General features: G+C 39.6%; 1 pseudogene; it reads right to left on the bottom strand.

Moving 5' to 3' along the window:
- The window catches only part of LOC123940715, a 28,605-nt pseudogene that overhangs the window by 4,250 nt on the left and 5,895 nt on the right, over nt 1-18,460 (bottom strand).

Below are 18,460 nucleotides of genomic sequence, written 5' to 3'. Positions count from 1 at the left end.
ACAGTAGAGCATAGGAGGAACATCAGACACGTATTTGTGAACAAATTATAAGAATTGCAGCCAAAATTGATCTGTACAAAATATATACCTACAGTCTGAATGCTTTTTAATATATTTATCTTGTTTTAATTAGTTTCTTTTTTACTCCTTCCTGTCCCCTTTATATTATTTCACAAGCCTCAGAGCTCGATCATTATTTTTGGCTCCTCAGCTTCCAGCAGAACCTTCCTGTGAAAAGGACTATTGAACTATTATTTCATCTAATATGACTTGAAAAGGTCTGGGAAGCCACTCCATTCCCCCACAAACAATTTTCCCACCTGTTCACTGCTAATTAACCCCTGAATAAGAGATGAAATTTTCCATTTTATAGTTAACGAGATTTCAATGCTTTAGGAGACGTCATGGGAAAACGACTCGGATTCATTTCTTTTCTCTCTCTCTCCATCCCTCTCTCCTACATTGTCTTCACCTTTGTCCCCTGTTCTCTCTTCTGTAAGAATTTAGAGAATGTTAATCTGTGTCATGCACTATGGTAGACACCGATGACAATACATTTAATCTGAATCAGTCCTCATGCTCAAAGAACACAGCGAAGAGTTGGAAAGATGTCAACAAATAGCCACAATTCAAACTGATAACTTATACCCTTAAAGACTATGCAAACTGCTATGGAAAAGAGAGAGAAAGATCCCTGCTTCCTAAGGAGCAATGGAGAAGAAAGAGCCAGAAGATGATGAGTCTATGGAAACAAACATTTCTAACTTTACAGTTTTCCCATGTCTTGCAACTTTCTAAAAGCTTTATATTATTTATCTTCCATAGTTACACAATATCCAAACAATATCCAAAACTTAAAGTCAATGATGTAATGATCACCTGGGTTTTGGTCCCACAAAATATGATAATACTATGTCTTTAACCTGAATCGATTGATGTGTTGGCAGAAGGTGAGTATCTTTTTAAATTATCTGATTTGCCAATATCAAGTGCATCCCCACCACGTGCCTGGGTAAATGGTTACAATATTTTGAAATAGACATAAGAGAAATTATTAAAATTCTTACCTTATTCCATTAAAAAATCTTCCAAAGCCCCGATTTATTTACCAGTCGTATTTCAAATATGAATATTGAAGTTTGAATGAGTAAACTAGATCACCACAAAATTTCAACCACAATTTAATCATTCATATTAATATTTTAATTTTTCCTCCAGCATCGTTGTCAAAGGAAAATGGATTGCTCTTCATTTGATATTATTTTTCTTCTTTTGCTGACCCTCTGGGTGGAGGTTCCCATACTCCTGAAATGAAGAAAACTCAGAGCAGTCGTTGTTCTATCTTGTTAATTTCCAAATTACAAACACTTTGTCCTCTCATAATTGCAAAATCCTTGAACAAACTAATCAATTATTTGGTCTTTTGAGAGTTTTTAAAGACCGTAAATTAATGAATTACTAGAGTTTAGCACTTTTGACTGAAAAAAAAAAAAGTATTTATTGGAGGATTGCTCTGGGCTAAGCAGGTGTTTATGGAGTTTCAACAAATAAGGCACCACTCCTGCCCTGATGAAGGTCATAGTTCAGTTGGGAAAAGGTACAAAGGCATACCATAGAGGAGCTAGAAGCACTTAGGGGACACGGTGATTGGTGGGGTCATGCACTGTATGGGGCTTGAGGTGACTTGGCAAGCTTTCCCGGAGAAGTGCCAACTAGACGATCGGCCGTATCTAGGTGAAGAGGAGGGAAGGGCATCCCAGGCAGAAAAGGCCACCTTAGCTAAAGCACAGAGGAAATGGGTAGAAGCCATTGATGTCATGATCAACTAAAATCCAAGGCACAGAGGGGTCAAAGGGAAAGCTGGACAGGCTGGAATGGGATCATAGAGCCCTCACAGGTCTCAGTAAAGAGTTTATACTTTCAGAGGCCATCTATAGACAGATGGAATATTCTGGTTGCCACTGGCATTTGAGGAGGCAAAACTAGAAAGAGGAAAAGGAGTTCTTGGTGATAAAACATGATGGTCAGAATTAGGATAGTGAGCAGTTATGGCATTCTAGGAAGTAGACGCCAAGATGGATGAAACAGGCACAATGAAACAAAACAAAAAACAAACAAAACATACTGGGTAGGAGGCAGGAGAAAGTGGGAAGGACCCGCATATTGTTCTATTATCTGACATGGTGGAAGAAAGAGGGCAAAAAGGAGGATAAGGTAAGGAGTTTGAAACTACGACACAGTTACAAGGACGTTTCAGCCAGGCTAACAGAGACCCCGAGTCAAAGTGGCCTATTAAAGAAGCCCCACATTTTGCTATTTCGTGTCTGCATTTTGCGTTTGGGGGTATGAGGGAGAGAGAGGCTTAGTTTTACTATTTGGTGGGGGTGGGGTGGGGGAGCTTGGTCAGAAGGTAGCAAGAGGGACAGGAGTGACTGGCACTCATACTGGGAGGGGGGCTGGTTTGGGCAGTGTTTGGAGGGGGAAGGACTGCCTCAAGACCTGTTGGGAAGGAGAAACTAAAGCCAGCCCCAACTGAGACCAACCTAGGGAGGTGGGAAGGGGAATTGGGTCTGGAGGAATGAGGGGCCACCCCATCTCAGGCTTGACAAAAAGTCCTGGCCTTGCCTTATTTTTCCTTGTAGGGTCTCAATCTCTCCTGCTCCCTGGGCCACACAAACCCCAAGCCTTGCTGCTCCAGAGAGGGCATGCAGTGTGGAGGCCTAGGTATGTGAAGACAGTGGACAGGGAGCCTAGGGGAGTTAGGGAGCACAGGGTGGGACCCAAGATGGAGAAGGTGACAACCCCCTGGACAGTTAGTTCCTGGAAGTGATGACCACAGAGAGTGCCCTACCTCCCTGGGCATCTGCATGCCCGAAGGCCACTTCCGTGGGATGGACCAGGTATCCTTGCCAGGATACTTGTTGGGCAATGGGCTGGGGTGTGGGGCAGTGTTTTCGGTTCAGTGCAGTCTCCATGCTCTGCTGGGCTATGGGCTTCTTCACCCGCTCAAAGGACTCTGTGTGTGTATGTGAAACGTTCCATCTTTAAGACCACTCTCAGAATGGGGATGGCCTCTCTGGACTCACCTTGCCAGGCTGGCCCCTTGACCTTGTGGAAGGGCACTGTGATGTTGCCAGGTACAGGAGCTCAGTGAGGAGCAGCAGTGGCTTGGCTCCAGCTGCGAAGTCCCCAGACTCTCATATACTTCATCCCAAGCCGCAGGAGCTATTCTGCTTCCTCAAATGTCATGTCTGCTTTGGCTCTGGTGGTGACAGCCTTGATGGTGAGGTTGTAAGAGTTGGCTGCGGATACCAAATTGGCCTGTAGGTAGTTGGCGTTGCTCCTCTCCTTTTTCCAGTTTGCTAGTGCCACATGCTCAGGCCCTGTGAGCATCTCCAGGCCAGGCTCAACCATGCAATGCTCAGGATCATCTCTAGGCACAGGGAAGGTTGTAGAGGGCAGTGTCTGAGGCCTTGGCTGTACTTGGAGTCGGCAGTGACTATACCCAACTCTCCCACATCCATGACTTGGATGCTAAGGTCCAGGGCCTGGATGATGTTATAATAGCCCAGGTTAACACCCATTCTGGATCTTCCAGAACCTGTGTGTGGTTCTCCAATGAGGTCTGTAGTTGCAAGGACGAGGCCCTTGGTTGGGTGATTCCAGGAGGCTGGGCCTGGGACCAATGTCTTATTCCTCAATAGCGGATTCTCCTACATGTCCAGGCGTTCCTCCAGGCCAAGCTGGGCTTGGGCTCAGGCTCCAGGAACTGCCCATCTAGGGCTGGGATCTGGTAGGCCTCCTCTAGTGGGGGCTGCCCCAGGAACTGGAATGGTGGTATCTGGCTCAGGTCCTTCTTATCCTCTTGGTGCGCCTTCCTCCTCCTTCTCTTTGCATCTTCTACCTTCACCAGATCCTTGAAGTCCTCCAGTGTTGGGATGCCATCTAATAAGGGGTTAATTCATATCTGAAAAATATAAAGAATCCCTACAAACCAATAGAAAAAAAATCTGATTAAAAAATGAGCAGAAACAAAAACAATGAATACTGTTACGCTGAAAAAAATAAATAAATTTTTAAAAAAATGAGCAGAGCTTGGATTGGAAGAATAAACATTGTTAAAATGTCTATACTGCCTAGAGCAATCTATACTTTTAATGCCATTCCGATCAAAATTCCACCGATATTTTTCAAAGAGCTGGAGCAAATAATCCTAAAATTTGTATGGAGCCAGAAGAGACCCCGAATTGCTAAGGAAATGTTGAAAAACAAAAACAAAACTGGCGGCATCACGTTACCCGATTTCAAGCTTTACTACAAAGCTGTGATCACCAAGACAGCGTGGTACTGGCATAAAAACAGACACATAGACCAGTGGAACAGAGTGGAGAGCCCAGATATGGACCCTCAACTCTATGGTCAAATAATCTTCGACAAAACAGGAAAAAATATTCAATGGAAAAAAGACAGTCTCTTCAATAAATGGTGCTGGGAAAACTGGACAGCGATATGTAGAAGAATGAAACTCGACCATTCTCTTACACCGTACACAAAGATAAACTCGAAATGGATAAAAGACCTCAATGTGAGACAGGAATCCATCAGAATCCTAGAGGAGAACATAGGCAGTAACCTCTTCGATATCAGCCACAGCAACTTCTTTCAAGATATGTCTCCAAAGGCAAAGGACACAAAAGCGAAAATGAACTTTTGGGACTTCATCAAGATCAAAAGCTTCTGCACAGCAAAGGAAACAGTCAACAAAACAAAGAGGCAACCCACGGAATGGGAGAAGATATTTGCAAATGACAGTACAGACAAAAGGTTGATATCCAGGATCTATAAAGAACTTCTCAAACTCAACACACACAAAACAGATAATCATATCAAAAAATGGGCAGAAGATATGAACAGACACTTCTCCAACGAAGACATACAAATGGCTATCAGACACATGAAAAAATGTTCATCATCACTAGCCATCAGGGAGATTCAAATTAAAACCACATTGAGATACCACCTAACACCAGTTAGAATGGCCGAAATTAGCAAGACAGGAAACAACGTGTGTTGGAGAGGATGTGGAGAAAGAGGAACCCTCTTACACTGTTGGTGGGAATGCAAATTAGTGCAGCCACTTTGGAGAACAGTGTGGAGATTCCTGAAGAAATTAAAAATAGAGCTTCCCTATGACCCTGCAATTGCACTGCTGGGTATTTACCCCAAAGATACAGATGTAGTGAAAAGAAGGGCCATTTGTACCCCAATGTTTATTGCAGCAATGGCTACGGTCACCAAACTGTGGAAAGAACCAAGATGCCCTTCAACGGATGAATGGATAAGGAAGATGTGGTCCATATACACAATGGAGTATTATGCCTCCATCAGAAAGGACGAATACCCAACTTTTGTAGCAACATGGACGGGACTGGAAGAAATTATGCTGAGCGAAATAAGTCAAACAGAGAGAGTCAAGTATCATATGGTCTCACTTATTTGTGGAGCATAACAAATAACATGGAGGACATGGGGAGATGGAGAGGAGAGGGAGTTGAGGGAAACTGGAAGGGGAGATGAACCATGAGAGACTATGGACTCTGAAAAACAACTAGAGGGTTATGAAGGGGCGGCGGGGGAGTGGGGGGGTTGGGAGGTTGAGGGACCAGGTGGTGGGTAATGAGGAGGGCACGTACTGCATGGAGCACTGGGTGTGATGCCAAAACAATGAACACTGTTATGCTGTAAATAAACAAATAAAAATTAAAAAAAAAATGAGCAGAGGAGGGGTGCCTGGGTGGCTCAGTGGTTAAGCCTCTGCCTTCGGCTCAGGTCATGATCTTAAGGTCCTGGGATCGAGTCCCGCATCAGGCTCTCTGCTCCGTGGGGGGCCTGCTTCCTCCTCTCTCTCTGCCTGCCTTTCTGCCTACTTGTGATCTCTGTCTGTCAAATAAATAAAAAAATATTTTTAAAAAATGAGCAGAGGATTGGAATAGACATGTTTTCAAAGAAAAATACAGATGGCCAAAAGGTACATGAAAAGGTGTCCAACATCACGAGTCATCAGGGAAGTGCAAATCAAAGCCACAATGAGCTATCATCACACAGGTGTTACAAAGGCTATGATCAAAAAGGCAAGGAATAACAAACATTGGCAAGGATGTGGCAAAAAGGGAATGGTTGTGCACCACTGGCGGGGATGTAAATTGGTGCAGCCACTGTAGGAAACAGGAGTTTCCTCAAAAAATTAAAATTAGAAGTACCATACAATATAGCAATCCTACTTCTGGGTATTTATCTGAAGGAAATGAAAACAGAAACTTGTTTGGGGAGGAACAAGATGGTGGAGAAATAGGAGGCCTAACTTTCATCTGGTCCCAGGAATTCAGCTAGATAGTTATCAAACCATTCTGAACACTTACAAACTCAACAGCAGGAGATAGAGGAAAAGAATAAAAGCAATTCTATGAACAGAAAGGCGATCGGTTCCTGGAAGGTAGGACAGGTAGGACATGTGGAGAGATGAATCCGAAGCAACAGGAAGATAGACTGTGGGGGGAGGGGTCGGATCCTGGCAAGTGGTATAGCAGCAGAGCACAAAATCAGAACTTTTAGAAGTCTGCTCTGTGGAGGGACATTGCTCCAGTGACTAAGCAGGGGCGGAGGGTGGACCCCTCATCGGGACAATGTGGTCTCAGGACCCATGGGGTCACAGAAAGACCAAGGGTGCCTGAGTGTAGCAGAACTCCAAGATATCGGAATGGGGAAGCCGGCTGCAGAGATGGAGCTCAGCAGTGGGCTCTCAGCTCAGGGTTACCTTAAACCGTGACCTGAGGCACAGTCAGGCCACTGCTCCTCGAGCAGGGACCCCACAAGTGGCAGATCCGGGGAGACCCCCTCCTTCCTCCTCTGGGAGGAGCAGTGCAGGAACATGTGGCAGAAATCTGCTGAGTTTGGAGACTCCAAGCGGGACTGTGCACCAGAAATGGAAATGCTGGATCACAGGCTGGGTGAGCACAGAGCGTGACTGGAGACCAGGGAGATGGAGGGATTGACTGCTTTACTCTGACAGTGCACTAAGGAGTGGCCCTGAGCTCTTGGCTCCTCTGATTGGGAGATTGGGAGGCCACCATCTTCATTCCCGTCCTCCAAAGCTGTAGGAAAGCATTCATGGAACAAAACTGCTGAGCACAAACCCAAGCAGATTACTTACCCTGGTCCCTGGCAAGGGCGGTGCAATTCCACTTTGGGCAAAGACATTTGTGAATCCCTGCAACAGGCCCCTCCCCCAGAAGAACAGCAAGAACATCCAGCCAAGACCAGGTTCACAGATCAATGAGAACTGTGGAACTCCAGCAGCACATAGAATTCATGGCTTTCCCCCCATGATCCTTTAGTCTTTCAAAGTTAAATTTTTAAATTTTGTTTTTTCTTTTTTAAATTTTTAAAAATTTTTCCTCTTTCCTATTTTAACCTTTTAAACTATTTTATCTTATCAATACCTTTATAAAAAATCTTTTTAAATTTTCATTGTCATAGTCATACTCTATCCCTTCATTGTATTTAACTTTATTTTTTTGTTAACACATAGGTTTTTCTTTCTTTAAAATTTTGGAATACAGTTTCTTCTAACAGATCAAAATATAACCTAAATCTAGCACATGACTTTGTTCTAGTCTCCAGCCTGATCACAATCTTTCCTCTTTTTTTTCCTTTCTTTATTCAGCCAACTTCTTATCTTATCAATTCCTTTTTAAAAATCATTTTAATTTTCATCTTTACAGTCATATTCCATCACTTCATCGCATTTACCCTTATTTTTGAATATATATATATATATATATATATATTTTTTTTTTCTTTAAAAATTTGGGAGGCATTTTTTTCTAACAGACCAAAATACACACAAAATCTAATGTGTGTCTCTGTTCTATTCATCAGTCTGATCATATTCTTTTTTTTTTCCTTTCTCCCCCCCCCAACCCATTGTGGGTCTCTTCTGATTCATTTGGTGTATATTTTTCTGGGGTTGTTGTTACCTTTGTAGCATTTTGTTCTCTCATTCACTTGTTCTTCTCTGGACAAAATGACAAAACGGAAACTCGCTTCGAAAAAAGAACAAGAGGCAGTACCAACAGCCAGGGAGCTGAACAATATGGGCATTACTAAGATCTCAGAACTAGAGTTCAGAATGACTATTATAAAGATACTAGCTGGGCTTGAAGAAAAGCATAGATGATACTAGAGAATCCCTTTCTGGAGAAATAAAAGAACTAAAATCTAACACCATTGAAATAAAAAAGGCTATTAATGAGGTACAATAAAAAATGGAGGTTCTTACCACCAGAATAAATGAGGCAGAAGAGAGAATTAGTGACACAGAAAACCAAATGATGGAGAATAAAGAAGCTGAGAAAAAGAGAAATAAACAACTACTGACTCAAGAGGGGAGAATTCGAGAGATAACTCATACCATAAGATGAAACAGTATTAGAGTAGTTGGGATTCCAGAAGAAGAAAGACAGAGAGGGGAAGAAAACAGGTTTCAAAATCCAGGAGGCACAGAGAACGCCCCCCTCAAAATCAGTAAAAATAGGTTAATACCCTGTCATCTAATAGTAACACATGCAAGTCTCAAAGACAAAGAGAAAATCCTGAAAGCAGCTCAGGACAAGAGATCTGTGACCCAAAAGGTAGAAACATTAGATTGGCAGCAGACCTCTCCACAGAGATGTGGCAGGCCAGAGAGAACTGGCATGATATATTGAGAGCACTAAATGAGAAAAATATGCATCCAAGAATACTATATCCAGCTAGGCTGTCATTGAAAATAGAAGGAGAGATAAAAAGCTTCCAGGAAAAACAAAAACTAAAAGAATTTTCAAACACCAAACCAGCCCTATAGGAAACATTGAAAGGGGTCCTCTAAGCAAAGAGAGAACCTAAAAGTAGGAGACCAGAAAGGAACAGAGACAATATACAGTAACAGTCACCTTACAGACAATACAATGGCACTAAATTCATATCTTTCAATAATTACCCTGAATGTAAATGGGCTAAATGCTCCAATCAAAAGACACAGGGTATCAGAATGGATAAAAAAACAAGACCTATCAATATGCTGTCCACAAGAAACTCATTTTAGACCCAAAGACAACTCATATTTAAAGTGAGGGGGTGGAAAACCATGTACCATGCTAATGACATCAAAAGAAAGCTGGGGTGGCAATCCTTATATCAGACAAATTAGATTTAAACCAAAGACTTTAATAAGAGATGAGGAAGGACACTATGTCATACTTAATGGGTCTGTCCGACAAGAAGCTCTAAAAATATTAAATATCTATGCCCCTAACACGAGAGCAACCAATTATATAAGCCAATTAATAGCAAAATCAAAGAAACACATTGACAATAATACAATAAAATACAATAATAGTAGGGAACTTTAACACTCCCCTCACTGAAATGAACAGACCATTGAAGCCAAAGATCAACAAGGAAACTTTAAACTTTAAAGGACACACTGGAACAGATGGACATCACAGATATATTCAGAACATTCGATCTCAAAGCAACAAAATGGACATTCTTCTCTAATGGCATGGACATTCTCCAGAATAGACCACATCCTGGGTCACAAATCAGATCTCAACCAGTACCAACAGATTGAGATCATTCCCTGCGTATATTCAGACCACCATGCTCTGAAGCTAGAACTCAATCACAAGAGGAAATTTGGAAAGAACTCAAATACATGGAGGCTAAAGAGCATCCTACTAAAGAATGAATCGGTCAACCAGGAAATTAAAGAATTAAAAAAAAATCATGAAAATGAAAACACAACTGTTCAAAAGCGGTGGTGTATAGCAAAGACAGTCCTGAGAGAAAAGTATACAGCAATACAAGACTTTCTCAAGAAAGAAGAAGTTCTCAAATACACGACCTAAACCTACATCTAAAGGAGCTGGAGAAAGAACAGCAAAGAAAGCCAAAACCCAGAAAGAGAAGAGAAAATAATGAAGAGCAGAGCAGAAATCAATGAAATAGAAACTAAAAGAATAGTATAAAGTATTATTATTATACTATTAAAATAGTATAAAACTAAAAGAATAAAAGAATAGTAAAACAGATCAATGAAAGTAGGAGCTGGTTCTTTGAAAGAATTAATAAGACTGATAAACCCTTGGCCAGACTTAGCAAAAAAGACAAGAGAAAGGACCCAAGTGAATAAAATCATGAGTGAAAGAGGAAAGATCATAACCAACACCAAAGAAATACAAACAGTTATAACAACATATTATGAGCCAATATATGGCAGCAAATTAGACAATCTGGAAGAAATGGATGCATTCCTAGAAACGTATAAGCTACCAAAAGTGAACCACGAAGAAACAGAAAGTCTGAACAGACCCATAACCAGCAATGAAATTGAAGCAGTAATCAAAATCTCCAAACAAACAAGAGCCCAGGGCCAGATCACTTCCCAGCGGAATTCTGCCAAAAGTTTAAAGAAGAGGGGCGCTTGGGTGGCTCAGTGTGTTAAGCCGCTGCCTTCGGCTCAGGTCATGGTCTCGGGGTCCTGGGATCGAGTCCCGCATTGGGCTCTCTGCTCAGCAGGGAGGCTGCTTCCCTCTCTCTCTCTCTGCCTGCCTCTCTGTCTGCTTGTGATCTCTCTCTGTCAAATAAATAAATAAAATCTTTAAAAAAAAAGTTTAAAGAAGAATTAATACTTATTTTCCTGAAACTGTTCCAAAAAATAGAAATGGAAGGAAAACTTCCAAACTCATTTTATGAGGCCAGCATTACCTTGATCCCCAAACCAGACAAAGACCCCATCAAAAAAGAGAATTACAGACCAATATCCCTGATGAACATGGATGCAAAAATTTTCACCAAAATACTAGCCACTGTGATCCCATTCACCATGACCAAGTGGTTCAACATCCACAAATCAATGTATTACATTAATAAAAGAAAGAATAAGAACTATATGATACTCTCAATAGATGCAGAAAAAGCTTTTGACAAAGTACGGCATCCTTTCTTGATCAAAACTCTTCACAGTGTAGGTATAGAGGTACGTAACTCAATATCATAAAAGCCATCTATAAAAACTCACAGTGAATATCATTCTCAATGGGGAAAAACTGAGAGCTTTTTCCCTAAGGTCACAACACAGCAGGGATGTCCACTATCACCACTGCTATTCAACATAGTACTAGAAGTCCTAGCCTCAGCAGTCAGACAACAAAAAGAAATTAAAGGCATCGGAATAAGCAAAAAAGAAGTCAAACTCTCACTCTTTGCAGATGATATGATACTTTATGTGGAAAACCCAAAAGACTCCCCTCCAAAACTGCTAGAACTTGTACAGGAATTCAGTAAAGTGTCAGGATATAAAGTCAATGCACAGAAATCAATTGCATTTCCCTACACCAACAACAAGGCAGAAGAAAGAGGAAGTAAGGAGTCAATCCCACTTACAATTGCACCCCAAACCATAAGATAGCTAGAAATAACTCTAACCAAAGAGGTAAAGAATTTGTACTCAGAAAACTATAGAATGCTCATAAAAGACATTGAGGAAGACACAAAGAAATGGAAAAACTAATATTGTGAAAATGTCTGTGCTACCTAGAGCAATCTACACTTTTAATGCAACCCCTATCAAAATACCATCGACTTTTTTCAAAGAAATGGGACAAATAATCCTAAAATTTATATGGAACCAGGAAAAAAAACAACAACAAACAGCCAGCCAGAAGAATGTTATAAAAGAAAAGCAAACCTGGTGGCATCACAATTCCAGACTTCAAACTCTATTACAAAGCTGTAATCATCAAGACAGTATGATACCGGCACAAAAACAGACACATAGATCAATGGAACAGAATAGAGAGCCCAGAAATGGACCCTCAACTCAATGATCAACTAATCTTTGACAAAGCGGGAAAGAATGTCCAATGGAAAAAAAGACAGTCTCTTCAACAAATGGTGCTGGGAAAATTGGACAGCCACAAGCAGAGAAATGAAACTGGACCATTTCCTTATACCACACACAAAAATAGACTCAGAATGGATGAAAGACCTCAATGTGAGATAGGAATCTGTCAAAATCTTTGAGGAGAACGCAACCAGACAGCAACCTCTTCAACCTCAGTCACAGCATCTTCTTCCCAGAAACATCAGCAAAGACAAGGGAAGCAAGGGCAAAAATGAACTATTGGGACTTCAAAAGCTTTTGCTCTATAAAGGAAACAGTCAACAAAACCAAAAGATGACTGACAGAATGGGAGAAGATATTTGCAGATGACATCAGATAAAGGGCTAGTATCTAAAATCTATAAAGAACTTATCAAACTCAACACCCAAAGAACAAATAATCCTATCAAGAAATGGGCAGAATACATGAACAGCTATTTCTGCAAAGAAGACATTCAAATGGCCAACAGACACATGAAAAAGTGCTCCTCATCACTCTTCATCAGGGAAAAACAAATCAAAACTACAGTGAGATACCACCTCACACCAGTCAGAATGGCTAAAAATAACAAGTCAGGAAATGACAGATGCTGGCAAGGATGTGGAGAAAGGGAACCCTCCTACACTGTTGGTGGAAATGCAAGCTGGTGCAGCCACTCTGGAAAACAGTATGGAGGTTCCTCAAAGTGGAAAATAGAGCTACCCTATGACCCAGCAATTGCACTACCGAGTATTTACACCAAAGATACAAATGTAGTGATCCAAAGAGGCATGTGCATCTGAATGTTTATAGCAACAATGTCCACAAGAGCCAAACTATGGAAGAGCCTATATGTTCATCAACAGATGAATGGACAAAGAAGAGGTGGTGTATACACACAATGGAGTATTATGCAGCCATCAAAAAACCTGAACTCTTGCTATTTGCAATGACATGGATGGAACTAGAAAGTATTATGCTAAGTGAAATAAGTCAATTGGAGAAAGATAATTATCATAGGATTTCACTGATATAGGAATTTGAGAAACAAGACAAAGGATCATAGGGGAAGGGAGGGAAATATGAAAGAAGACAAAACCAGAGAGGGAGATAAACCATAAGAGAGTCTTAATCTTGGGAAACAAATTGAGGGTCGCTGGAGGGGAGGGAAGGGTTGGAGGGAGGGGGTGGTTGGATGATGGACATTGGGGAGGGTGTGTACTATGGGGAGTGCTGTGAATTGTGTAAGACTGACAAATCACCAGACCTGTACCCCTGAAACAAATAATACATTATATGTTAATAAAAAAAGAGAAAAGAAAAAAAAAAAGAAAACATGAAATTGAAAAGATATCTGCATCCCCATGTTCACTGCAGCATTATTTACAATGGCCAAGACATAGAGAGAACCTAGGTGTTCATAGATGGATGAATGCATAAAGAAAGAGAAAATAGAATATTATTCAGGCATGAAAAAGAATGAGGTCTTGTATTTGTGAAAACATGGACCTTGAGGGCATTATGCTAAGTGAAATAAATCAGACAAGGAAGGACAAACACCATATGATCTCACTTATATATGGACTCTAAAAACAAAACAAAACAGAACTCATAGATAAAAAGAATAGACTGGTAGTTGGCTGGGCAAAATGAGTGAAGATGGTCAAAAGATATAAACTTCCAGTCACAAAATAAATAAATCTTGTGGATACAATGTACAACATGGTGACTAGTGTTAATATAGTTAAGAGAATGGATCTTAAATGTTCTTATAACAAGAAAAAATGTAATTCTGCATGACGATGGGTGATAACGAGACTTATTATGGTGATTATTTTACATTATATGCAAATATTGAATCATTGTGTTGGACACGTGAAACTAATGTCATATGTCAGTTATATCTCAATTAAAAAAGTGTTGATAGAAAAAAAGAATACAAATTAAAAGACCTTTATTTTCTAGCTGCTCTACAATGCCAAAAAAAGAAAGTGGGGGGAGTAGCTCATGGGAAATGTAGCCTTGGCATGAATGCAGTGGTGGATTGAGGAGGGAAGCAGCTAGGATTGTCAGTCAGTTGTGCTTCCTACATAGCTGGAGATCTGGGAGGTGCATTTCATGGCTGCTAGAGGGAAGAGAAAGAATATATAAAATACAGAAGTCTGGAGAAGTGATTTGTGATTGATTGAGTATGGAGGAGAAAGACAGAGAGGAAGGACTCAGGGTGACTGAAGTTTCTGGCCACCGGTGCCAAGCAATACAATTGGCGGAGAAAGAATGGGGGACTTACTAGGGATAGAGATAAATTCCTTTTTACCAGATTAAATTTTAAGTGTTTTGGAATATTTATGTGACTTCAATCAGCTCTCAGCAGGGAAAACTTATCTGAAGACACATGGGCTCCCGATGGGCCTTATGTTTATCCTCATTCTCAGCTGTCTATATCCATAAAGATGGAGCTATTTATTTGCCAGAACATCAGATTTAAGAAGCATTCAGTCTGAAGTCATTTATGTGATGCGACTTTATAAAATTAACTGTATTATACTAATTCTGTCCAACAAAAGATAACACTAAGAAATTGAAGAAGCTAGACAACAAAAGTCAAATACATGTTTGTTTTTTTTTTAAATTCCAGAAATTAATAAGAAAAAGACTGACAACCCATTAGAAAAAATGAGCAAGGGACTTACATGGATACTTTATAAAAGAGGATATTCGATGCAAGTTAAAAACAAAACGAGATACTACCACAAATCCACCCCATTTGCTGAAATGAAAAGTCTGCCCATATCAAGTGTCAGCAAGAATGTGAAATGCTCCTATATGGTTGGGTAGAGCACGAGTTAGTACAACCATTTCATGAAAAGTTTTATGATGTTGAAGCCCCATGTAACCTATGGACTAGCAAATCCACTCTCGGGCTTAGAAGTAACAGAAATGCCGTCAAATGCACCAGAAGACAGACACAGGAATACCTGTGGAAGCATTAGAACCAGGACAACAGCAGACCAGAAATGACCTGAATATCCATCAGTGATAGACCAGATGAACACATGGTGATATGATTATAAAATGGAATAATAATATTGATCAGTGAAGATAAACAAGTCCTAGCCACCATGCAACATGGACAAAACTTACAGCATGTTGACTGAAAGAAGCCAAACGTAAAAGAAAACATGTGCTATGACCCACTGATACAAAATTAAAGCCCCAGTAACACTATGGGTTTTTTGTTTGTTTGTTTAGATTTTATTTATTTATTTGACAGAGAGAGAGAGAGGAGCACAAGCAGGCGGAGCGGGTGAGGGAGAGGGAGAAGCAGGCTCACCCGTCGAGCAGGATCCCAGGATTATGACCTGAGCCAAAGGCAGATGCTTAACCAACTGAGCCACCCAGGCACCCCCCAGTAACATTATGGTCTTTAGAGATGTACATTTAGAGGTTAAAATGTCAGGAAAAGCAAGGGTGTGGATTGCAATCCAGAAGGGGCAATCAGGGCTTTTGTAAGCATGTAGGCAATGTTTATTTCTTGATCTGAGTGATGGTCGCATGAGTGCTCATGTTATTAAAATACATTAAGCTATAAATTAGTGTTTTAGAAGTAGTCATTCCACATTTTATTGTGTTTCACAGATACTCTGCCTTTCTTCTTTTTTTTTTTTTTTAACAAATTGAAAGTTTATGATAACCTTGCATGGAACAGGTCTGCTAATGCCATTTTTTCAAAAGCATTTGCTCAGTTTGTATCTTTGTCACCTTTTGTAATTCTCATAATATTTCAAACTTTTTCACTGTTACTGTATTTGTTACAGTGATCAATGGCCAGGGATTATGACTCACTGAAAGCTCAGATGATGGTTAGCATTTTTTAGTAATAAGGTATTTTTAAATTAAGGTGCATACCTTGCTTTTTTCAAGACAAAATGCTATTGCCTACTTCATGACCTACTAAGCATAACTTTTATATGCATTGGGAGAGCAAAAAATTCATTTGACTCACTTCATTATGATAACTGCTTTAGTTCAGTGGTCTGGAATAACCCCCAATATCTCTGAGGTGTCCCTATACCTTTTCTGCTTACTGTTGCATTTTTACAATAAAGAGATAAAAACCGAGAAGCAAAAAGGGACAAAATAAATACCTTAGTTCCTCAAAAAGAAAACTTATGGAGTAAGTTTAGAAGAAAATAAGAACATCTTTAACAGATGATAGAAAGCTAGGAGCTAATTTCTATAGCAACAATTTTAAATATGCAGATTTAAAAAATAAAATAATTTCTTTGAGTCACAGAACTTTTTCTCTTACCAAAATGTTTCAACAGGTAGGAAAAATAAGTTTAGAAAGAAACATGTTACATCTGATTATACTTAAAATTTATAAACAAACAAGTGGGGGAAAGAATATTCTTCAGTTTGATTGTTTCTCAAATACCTAATTAGTATCACAAGGGAGATAGCAAAGAGAAAACCTAGGAGAAAAGGTAGAATAACACAAACCCTGTCAAGGCTCTGTTCTTCATACTCATGAAAAGGGAAGCCTCAAAATGAGTTAGTGCATCCTATGATCCAGAGAGCACAAACTGTGCTATTTATAAGATGTGAGGTGAAAATCAATTGAATTTCTCATTTTCAGAGATATGTATCTTATTTTGCTTTTAAAAAATATCAAATATATTTTTGGGGCCATGCTAATGGTTACCTGTAAAAGAATTAGTAATTCAGAATCATAAGTCTATGGCCATGTTTATCACCAAAAAGTTGTTTGCCAAGATTATATTCTTAATGAAAGAAATGTCCAAGATTGCTCAAGCTCACATTTTCTTGATATATTAGTTCTTGGTTTGGGTTCTGAGGTAGTTTTCAGGTAGTTTCTTATCATCTTGCACTTTTTTCCCCCTTTTTATAACCAAGAGCAGAAAATGTGTCCAGTGTGTATTTCCAGCAGATGTCAGTGTTGGCGTTTGATGTGATCTAAGAAGTCCTCCAAGCCAGGGGCCTCACCTAGAAGATGAGCAGGGTTCTGTGCAGATCCTCAGTTCTCATGCAGTGTGGAAAGATAGTCAGAGAATTCTGTTCTTTTGTAGGATGTTTTCTTCAGAAATATACTGCTGTGAGTGAGGAGATAGATAAGGCTCCAACAGATTAGTCCATCTCTTTTAGTTTGCTCTTGTTCTAGTTGCACATAAATTGTATGAATTTATTCTTCCTTTTTCTCCAAAAAGTATATTCACTATCTATTTCTCTGTCTGAACTTCTTTCCAGAATGATGCTTTTTTTGGCTTGAGCAATTTCAATGTGTTTATCTCAGAAAAACATATTTAGCTCCTACCAGGTACCAAAGAAATAGAATATTCTAACTGCCTTAAAGGAAGCCTTGAAATTTGTAATTATGGCAGTAAGTTCTATCACAAGCTATGAAGAAGTTATCAAGAAAGCACAGAAGACAGGATAACAAACAATGTCTAGAGGAGAGAGTTAGACTTCATTGAGGAAGGCATTTGGAGTCTTGAAGGATGAATATGAGCTTTCCAGAGAAGGGTTTTCAGAGAAGAAATGACATGCAAAATTCTAATGAATGTTGGTCATACATATAACTTCAATACAAGTGGTTTGAGATCATAGTCCCAATTCTTTGGAGACTACTAGAAGTATATTCAAGTAGTTAAGAATAGTTTGGGATTAAGATCATCTGGGTGACTCTGTTGATTAAACATCTGACTCTTGATTTCAGCTCAGGTCATGATCTCAGGGTTGTGAGATGGAGCTCTGTGGTGGGCTCTGTGCCAGGCATGGAACCTGCTTAAGATTCTCTCTCTCTCTTTCTCTCTCTCTCGCTCTCTCTCTCTCTGCCCTTGATCCCCCTAAAAAGAAAAGAAAAGAAAAGAAAAAGAATAGTTTGGGATTAAAAACCATTTTAAAAGAGGTAAAGGACACAGTTTAGAGTCTATCTAGATTCAATTTCCAAATATTAGGTTATGATACAGGGAAAACTCTAATATTCTTGTTCATCAGTTTCTTCATCTGAAGAAGAGATAAAGATGACATCAAGAATTTCTAGGAGAAAGAAGACTAAATGAAATAAATATAAATTACTTAATACAGTATGTGGTGCATAGTAAGTATTCAAAATGTTAGCTATTATTGGTAGTTATTTTATCTTAGTAGTGGTAATGAAGAAACATTAAAGTTGACATTGAGTAGAGATACTCAGATTATAATTAGGAAAATAACTGAATCATTTTTTTAATCAATAGTTCGCTAATGTTTGATATTTATACAGAATTTGCTCTGTCCTTTATGAAAGAGAACATACCAAACAGGCATTTTAAGCAGTTGTCTGTTTTGTATGTCTTGTTGTGTGATTTTAGTTCAAACACACATGCTATCAGTGAAGGACAAACTCAGGTTCAGGAACACACCAAGAAAAAGACAGGTTTAAAGAACAAAATGTGAGAAATCTCTTCAAGGCAATAACAATGCTTAAGCACTTCC

Source organism: Meles meles, chromosome 4 (genome assembly GCF_922984935.1).
Source record: "Meles meles chromosome 4, mMelMel3.1 paternal haplotype, whole genome shotgun sequence".
NCBI lineage: Eukaryota > Metazoa > Chordata > Mammalia > Carnivora > Mustelidae > Meles > Meles meles.
This window is presented reverse-complemented; position numbering and strand designations above follow the sequence as displayed.